Raw genomic sequence first — 8386 nt, 5'->3', positions numbered from 1 at the left:
GTCCAGGTTAAATACACTGGAATTATGGGGACATGTGCCACCAGGGAAAACTTAAACTTAGTTACTGTGGTTATGCATGGAGCTGAGGTGTTTCACTGTGACACCTCATAATGACCCTTGGAACCATGCATTGTTACAACATAGTGCAAGTGTTGGAACACTGCAGAAAGAAAAGAACTTAAATCTCTCCACTCTAGTCATACAAGGAGAAGAAGTGTTTTCAAAAGATAAATGGAGCTGGAATGATTCTCTTTGGATGGCTGATCTTCAAGCCACTTCAGGCAAGACAATACAAATGAGTTGCCGAATAACTAATGGGTCTACTTACAATAGACCGACTGAAATGAAGACAATTTATATTGACTCTTCCAGACCACAAAAAAATACTGAGCATGACAAAATAACTGAACCAAATTCTGATTGTTGGCACAATTTTACCTTCACCAAGCCTATAATTGTGTACTGTCTTTGGGGTCATAGAGGCACCAAATTGCTATTTGAATTTATGATTAATACAGCAACATCTGCGTCGATTGCAAAGGATAAGAAGCCTCTGCCCCCGCAAATATATGAAAATGCACCAACTCGGCCTTCCATTAGTCTAATTTTTTCCATCTTCAGCACAGGTCCTTATATAATTTAAAATGTGGGACAACAAGTTCTCTTTAACCCTAGCTGGTCTCTAAAAAGGGTAGATGCCACTGGGTTATTGGGAACAGGATTAGGTATATTAAATAACTGCTACTACAGATGACCTAAGGAAATTGGAACAACCAATAAAATCATCCTTGTCAGCCTTAGGAGCAAGTCAATGGCTTCTATCAGACATTTTACCCCATTGGGAACAAATTGAAGAAAATGATCATCAATTAATTGTAAATGCCCTTGGAAAAACTCAAGGTGATACTTCCCTTGCCTTGAGCTGTATCCGAGCGTAGTTATGGATACAGTCTGTAGCAGCAGCTGTTATTAGAGAGGGAGAAGGAAGAACCTTACCCACTGAAATTCAAAAAATGATTTGGGATAATGCTTCAGAATTTGAAAAGGAGTTTCAAGCATGGTGGCAATTAGTCAACTTTACCTATTATGCAGAAAGTGATAAAATTTACTTACCTTTATACTTACCATAAGTAATGCTACAGTATACAATGCATATCCAATCATTGCATTAGGACTCAATCATAATGGAACTATACTCTATCCTAAGGAGCATAAAGCATGGGCCCATCAAAAGGGAGGAAAGTAGCAAACAATTGATGTAAATGCATGTATTATGAGCAAACAAAAAGGCTTAATTTGTGAAAGTAACACACTCGAGGCCCAAGACATTTGCCTTGACACTAAACAAAATATTTGTCACTTCGAGATACATCCCAATGAAACCCCTGAAACTGTACTTGTATATATTGGGAAAGACTGTGCTTGCATGAGAACCCATTGTGATTCTACAGTCATAGATAACACTACTGTAGATACCAGTAATCACTCTAATGTTTGTGTTTGTAACTTTACCAAAATTCTAGGATGTGATTTTAGTTACTCGGCATGAAGATGATCAGAAGGCTGGAGCACTTCCCCTATGAAGAAAGGCTGAGAGAGCTGGGGCTGTTCAGCCTACAGAAGAGAAGGCTCTAGGGTGACCTTATTGCAGTTTTTCAGTACTTAAAGGGGACTTATAAAAAAGATGGAAAGCGAGTGTTTGATCAGTCAGATAATGAATGTACCCATCTTCACGGCCCTCCTCTGGACCCGCTCTAACAAATCCACATTCTTCTTGTGCTGGGGAACCCAGACCTGGATGCAGTACTCCAGGTGGGGCCTCACAAGGGCAGAGTACAGAGGGACAATCACGTCCCTCAGCCTGCTGGCCACTCCTTTTTTGATGCAGCCCAGGATGCAGCCGGCCTTCTGGGCGGCAAGCACACACTGCCGACTCATGTTGACCTTTTTGTCCACCAGAACCCCCAAGTCCTTCTCTGCAGGCTGCTTTCAATGGCTTCTTCTCCTAGTCTATACTCATGTCTGAGATTGCCTCAACCCAGGTGCAGCACCTTGCTCTTGGACGTGTTGAACCTCATTAGGTTCACGTGGTCCCAGTTCTCAAGCTTGTCCAGGCCCCTTTGGATGGCATCCCTTCCTTCTGTTGTATCGACTGCAACACTCAGCTTAGTGCCATCTGCAAACTTGATGAGGGTGCACTCGATCCCACTGTCCATATCATTGATAAAGATATTAAACAGCACCGGTCCCAAGACAGGCCTCTGAGGTACACCACTTGTCACCGGCCTCCACTTGGACACAGAGCCTTTGGCCACCACTCTCTGGGTGTGACCTTCAAGCCAATTCCTTATCCACTGAATGGTCCACCCATCAAGTCCATATCTCTCCAATTCGGAGACCAGGATGTCATGTGGGACCATGTCAAAGGCCTTGCAGACATCCAGGTAGATGACATTGGTCAGTCTTCTCTTGTCAACTGCTGCAGTCACTCCATCTTAGAAGGCTGCCAGATAGGTCAGGCACAACTTGCCCTTGGAGAAGCCATGCTGTCTGTCTCAGATCACCTCTTTGTCTTGCATGTACCTTGACATTGCTTCCAGGAGTTCCATGATCTTCCCATGCACAGAGGTGAGGCTCACAGGTCTGCAGTTCCCCGGGTCCTCCTTTCCACCCTATTTAAAAAAGGGGCGTGATGTGTCCCTTTTTCCTGTCACCAGGGACTTCACCTGACTGCCAGGACTTTTCAAATATGATAGAGAAAGGCTTGGCAACTCCATCAGACAATTCCTTCAGGACCCTGGGATGCATGTCTTCAGGCCCCATAGACTTGTACTTGTTTAGTTTCATCAGGTGGTCTCAAACCTGCTCTTTGCCTACAGTGGGAGGGACTTTGACCCCCCCCCCAGCCCTCATCTATGGATTCAGGGAAACAAGAGACATGGGAAGCCTGAGTGGCAGTGAAGACTGATACAAAGAAGTTGTTGAGTACCTCAGCCTTCTCCATGTCTGTTGTTACTAGTTCACCCTTCTCATCCATCAGAAGGGGTACACTCTCCTTGGCCTTTTTTTTTCCAGGCAATGTACATACAGAATCTCTTCTTGTTATTTTTTGCATCCCTTGCCAAGCTTAGTTCCATCTGTTGCTTTCCTGATCCCATCCCTGCACATCCTGACTGCATCCCTGTATTCTTCCCAGGCCACGCACACCTGCTTCTACTGCCTGTGCATTTCCTTCTTGCGCCTCAGTTTGACCAACAGGTCCTTGCACAGACATCCAAGAGTTCTTGTGCTCTAAGGAAAACATCCTTAAAGAGTTGCCAGCTCTGTTCAGCTCCTTTGTCCCTAAGAACAGTGTTCCAGGGGATCACATCCACTAGGTCTTTAAATAGGTTGAAGTTTGCTCTTCGGAAGTTCAGGGTCCTGACTTTACTCTCCTTCAGGCCTCTATTCCTTGAGATCACAAATTCAACAAGGGCAAGGTCACTGCAGCCCAGACTGCCTCCAATCTTAACCTCTTTAATGAGTTCATGCGCATTGGTGAGCACCAGGTCCAGTAACGCTTCTCCTCTGGTTGTTTGTCCTCTGGTCTGTGTAGCTTCTCCAGCAAACATCCAGGTGGCTGAAGTCCCTGTGGTGGTTTTACACAGCTGGGCAGCTGAAATCCACCACAGCCGCTCTGTCACTCCCCCTCAAAGGGAAAGGGGAAGAAAATACAATGAAAAGGGCTCAAGGGTTGAGATAAGGACAGGGAGATCACTCAACAATCATCATCACAGGCAAAACAGACTCAGCATAGGGAGATTAATAAAATTTATTACCTATTACTAACAAGCTAGGGAAGTGAGAAACTGAAAAAAAAAAAAAAACCTAAAAATATACCTTCCCCCCATCCACCCTCTTCTATGTCCTCCCCCAAGAGGTGCAGGGGAATGAGGAATGGGGGTTGCGGTCAGTTCGTAGCTCCAAATATGGGTCCATACCACAGGGTCCATCCATCAGGAGCAGACTGCTCCAACATGGGTCCTCCACAGGTGGCAGCTCCTGCCAGGTCACCTGCTCCTGCATGGGCTCCTCTCCATGCGCTATAGGTCCCGCCTGGAGTCTGCACCGGCAGGGGTTCTCAGGCCCAACCTCCGTCAGGTCAGATCCACTTGCTCCACTGTGGGCTCCTCCACAGGCTGCAAGGTGGAAATCTGCTCCTCCATGTTACACCATGGGCTGCAGGGGGACAACCTGCTCCACCATGGTCCTCTTCACAGGCCGCAGGGGAACTTCAGCTCCAGCGCCTGGAGCACTTCCTCCCCCTCCTTCTTCACTGACCTTGGTGTCTGTAAGGCTATTTCTCACTCCTCGCTCTCCTAGCTGCTGTTGCGCAGCAGATTTTTCCCTTTCTTAAATCTGCTCTCACAGAAACGCAAACAACATCATTTATTGGCTCAGCTCTGGGCAGCAGCAGGCCCCTTTGGAGCCAGCTGAAACTGGCCCTTATCTAACATGGGGCAGCTTCTGGACTCTTCCCGCAGAGGGCACCCCTGCAGTCCCCCCGCTACCAAAACCTTGCCATGTAAACCCCATACAGTCCCCCATAAGGATGATAGCGTACAAGCATGACACTTATTGTAGTTGAAGCAAGGCCTCATCAACAGGCTCCCCTTGATCGGGTGGCCTGTAATAGACCCCAACCACAAGGTGTCCTTTATTGGTGTGGTCCTTAACTTTCACCCAGAAGCTCTCAACCTGTCTGTGGCTGTTTCTCAGAGGCATCTGCCCAGATGCCAAGAGGCAGCTTACTGCCCAGAACACTCTTGTCCCACCTGGTCAGGTGGACCCCACCTGGTGTCAGCAGACTTCATATAACAAGACATATTTTGGAAAACAATGCGTATCAAGTTAGAATAATAAACACAAAACGTCTTTTAAACATGTTTTGATAAGATTATAATTCAGCTCATGGTCAGTTTGTTTTCAAAGGATATTTTTTTTCCTTTTTATTCAGCTACACTCAAATGTCAGGAATTGAACTGTAATTTGAATGATGAAAGTTTAAATTCCAACATTGCATGGGAAGAAAACTGATACAATTTTCCTTCATTTTGGCTCCTCCTTAGTGTTGTCATTTAAACTTTAAAAGAGATTTTCTCCCTTGCCAAATAGCTTCACCACCTCATTCAAAGCAGCAAGCAAATAACCTACATAATGCGAATCACAGAATCGTCTAGTTTGGAAGAAACCTCCAAGATCACCTAGTCCAACCTCTGACCTAACACTAACAAGTCCTCCACTAAACCATATCACTAAGCTCTACATCTAAACGTCTCTTAAAGATCTCCAGGGATGGTGACTCAACCACTTTCCTGGGCAGCCCATTCCAAAGCCTAATAACCCTTTCAGTAAAGAAGGTTGTCCTGGTTTCAGTTAAGTTAAGTGGTTTTACCTACGTGACTATGGAGAGGACATGAGAAAATGGGATGGAAAATCTACCGCGACCCTAAGGCACGGGTTCGTGAGTTGCAAAAGAAAACAATCGGGATAAAGGGGTTCTCTAAGAAACTTGCTGCTCCTATTTCTAGCGGGCAGTCCTCCAGACACAGAAACGAAGATTCTGACCAGGACTAGAGGGGCCCTGCCTCCAGCCAGGGGGAGGAAAGGGACAATCGAGTTTATTGGACTGTGTGGATTCGATGGCCTGGCACGTCAGACGCACAGGAGCATAAGGCTTTGGTAGACACCGGTGCACAGTGTACTCTAATGCCATCAAGCTATAAAGGGCCAGAGCCCATCTGTATTTATGGTGTGACGGGGGGATCCCAGCAGTTAACTGTATTGGAGGCTGAAGTGAGTCTAACCGGGAATGAGTGGCAAAAGCACCCTATTGTGACTGGCCCAGATGCTCCGTGCATCCTTGGTATAGACTACCTCAGGAGAGGATATTTCAAGGACCCGAAAGGGTACCAGTGGGCTTTTGGCATAGGTGCCTTAGAGACTGAGGACATTAAACAGTTGTCTACCTTTCCCGGTCTCTCAGAGGACCCTTCTGTTGTGGGGTTGCTGAGGGTTGAAGAACAAGTGCCAATCGCTACCACAACTGTGCACCGGCGGCAATACCACACCAACCGAAACTCTCTGATTCCCATCCATAAGCTACCAGAAAATGAGAAGAAATATGCCCTGTTCACTGATGGGTCCTGTCGTATTGTGGGAAAGCATCGGAGATGGAAAGCTGCTGCATGGAGTCCTACACGACGAGTTGCAGAAGCTGCTGAGGGAGAAGGTGAATCGAGTTAGTTTGCAGAAGTGAAAGCCATCCAGCTGGCTTTAGATATTGCTGAACGAGAAAAGTGGCCAGTTCTCTATCTCTATACTGATTCATGGATGGTAGCAAATGCCCTGTGGGGTGGTTACAGCAATGGAAGCAGAGCAACTGGGAGCGCAGAGGCAAACCCATCTGGGCTGCTGCATTGTGGCAAGATATTGCTGCCCGGGTAGAGAACCTGGTTGTAAAGGTACGCCATGTAGATGCTCATGTGCCCAAGAATCGGGCTACTGAAGAACATCAAAACAACCAGCAGGTGGATCAGGCTGCTAAGATTGAAGTGGCTCAGGTGGACCTGGACTGGCAACATAAAGGTGAATTATTTATAGCTCGACGGGCCCATGACACCTCAGGCCATCAAGGCAGAGATGCAACATACAGATGGGCTCATGATTGAGGGGTGGACCTGACCATGGACACTATAGCACAGGTTATTCATGATTGTGAAACATGTGCTGCAATCAAGCAAGCCAAACGGTCAAAGCCTCTTTGGTATGGAGGACGATGGCTGAAATATAAATATGGAGAGGCCTGGCAGATTGATTACATCACACTCCCTCAAACCCGCAACGGCAAGCGCCATGTACTTACAATGGTGGAAGCAACCACCGGATGGCTGGAAACGTATCCTGTGCCCCATGCCACCGCCTGGAACACTAGCCTGGGCCTTGAAAAGCAAGTCCTATGGCGACATGGCACCCCAGAGAGAATTGAGTCAGACAGTGGGACTCATTTCCGAAACAACCTTATAGACACTTGGGCCAAAGAACATGGTATTGAGTGGGTGTATCACATCCCCTATCATGCACCAGCCTCTGGGAAAGTTGAACGATACAATGGACTGTTAAAGACTACGCTGAAGGCAATGGGTGCTGGGACATTCAAAAATTGGGATACACATTTGGCAAAGGCCACCTGGTTAGTCAATACTAGGGGATCTGCCAACCGAGCTGGACCTGCCCAATCAAACCTGTTACGCACTGTAGAAGGGGATAAAGTTCCTGTAGTGCACGTAAGAAACATGCTGGGTAAAACAGTCTGGGCTACTCCTGCCTCAAGACAAGGCAAACCCATTCGTGGGATTGCTTTTGCTCAGGGACCTGGATGCACTTGGTGGGTAATGCAAAAGAATGGGGAGGTCCGGTGTGTACCTCAAGGGGATTTAATACTGTGTGAGAATAGTCCATAAGTCGAATTGTAGTACGTTAATTATTATATAATACTGTATGTCATCACTACCATGATTGCTATATACCATAGAGGAAAATGGTGATTAATTACAAGGTATTGGAAAGAGTGTAACCTGAGCATGACATAGATGGTATGGAATAAGGGGTGGATATCTGTCCTGGTTCCAGTTAGGACAGAGTTAATTTTTCCTCCTGGTAGCTGGTAGGGTGCTATGTTTTGGATTAGGATGAGAAGAGCGCTGATAACATGCTGATGTTTTAATTGTTGCAGAGCAGTGTTTACACCAGGCCAAGGACTTTTCGGCTTCTCGCTCTGTCCTGCCAGCGAGCAGGCTGGGGGTGCAGCAGGAGCTGGGAGGGGACAGACCCAGGACAGCTGACCCAAACTGGCCAAAGGGGTATTCCATACCATCTGACGTCATGCTAAACAATATATAGGGGTGGCTGGCCGGGGTGGGGGGCCGGCTGCTCGGGGATAGGCTGGGCATCGGTCAACGGGTGGTGAGCAATTGCATTGTGCATCACTTGTTTCGTACACATTATTATTAGTAATACTATTATTATTATTATTGTTATTATTGTTATTATTATTTGCCTGTCTTAATAAACTGTCTTTATCTCAACTCACAGGCTTCACTTTCCCGTTTCTCTCCCCCATCCCAGAGAGGGAGGGGGGAGGGTGAGCGAACGGCTGTGTGGTGTTTAGCTGCCAGCCGGGTTAAACCACAACAAAGTTCTTCCTAATATCCAACCTAAACCTCCCCTGGCACAACTTTAGCCCATTCCCCCTCGTCCTGTCACCAGGCACGTGGGAGAATAGACCAACCCCTACCTCGCTACAGCCTCCTTTAAGGTACCTGTAGAGAGCGATAAGGTTGCCCCT

The sequence above is a fragment of the Anser cygnoides genome, unplaced genomic scaffold (genome assembly GCF_040182565.1).
Source record: "Anser cygnoides isolate HZ-2024a breed goose unplaced genomic scaffold, Taihu_goose_T2T_genome scaffold_55_1, whole genome shotgun sequence".
Taxonomy (NCBI): Eukaryota; Metazoa; Chordata; class Aves; order Anseriformes; family Anatidae; genus Anser; species Anser cygnoides.
The sequence above is the reverse complement of the archived record's forward strand: the minus strand, read 5'-3'. Positions refer to the sequence as shown.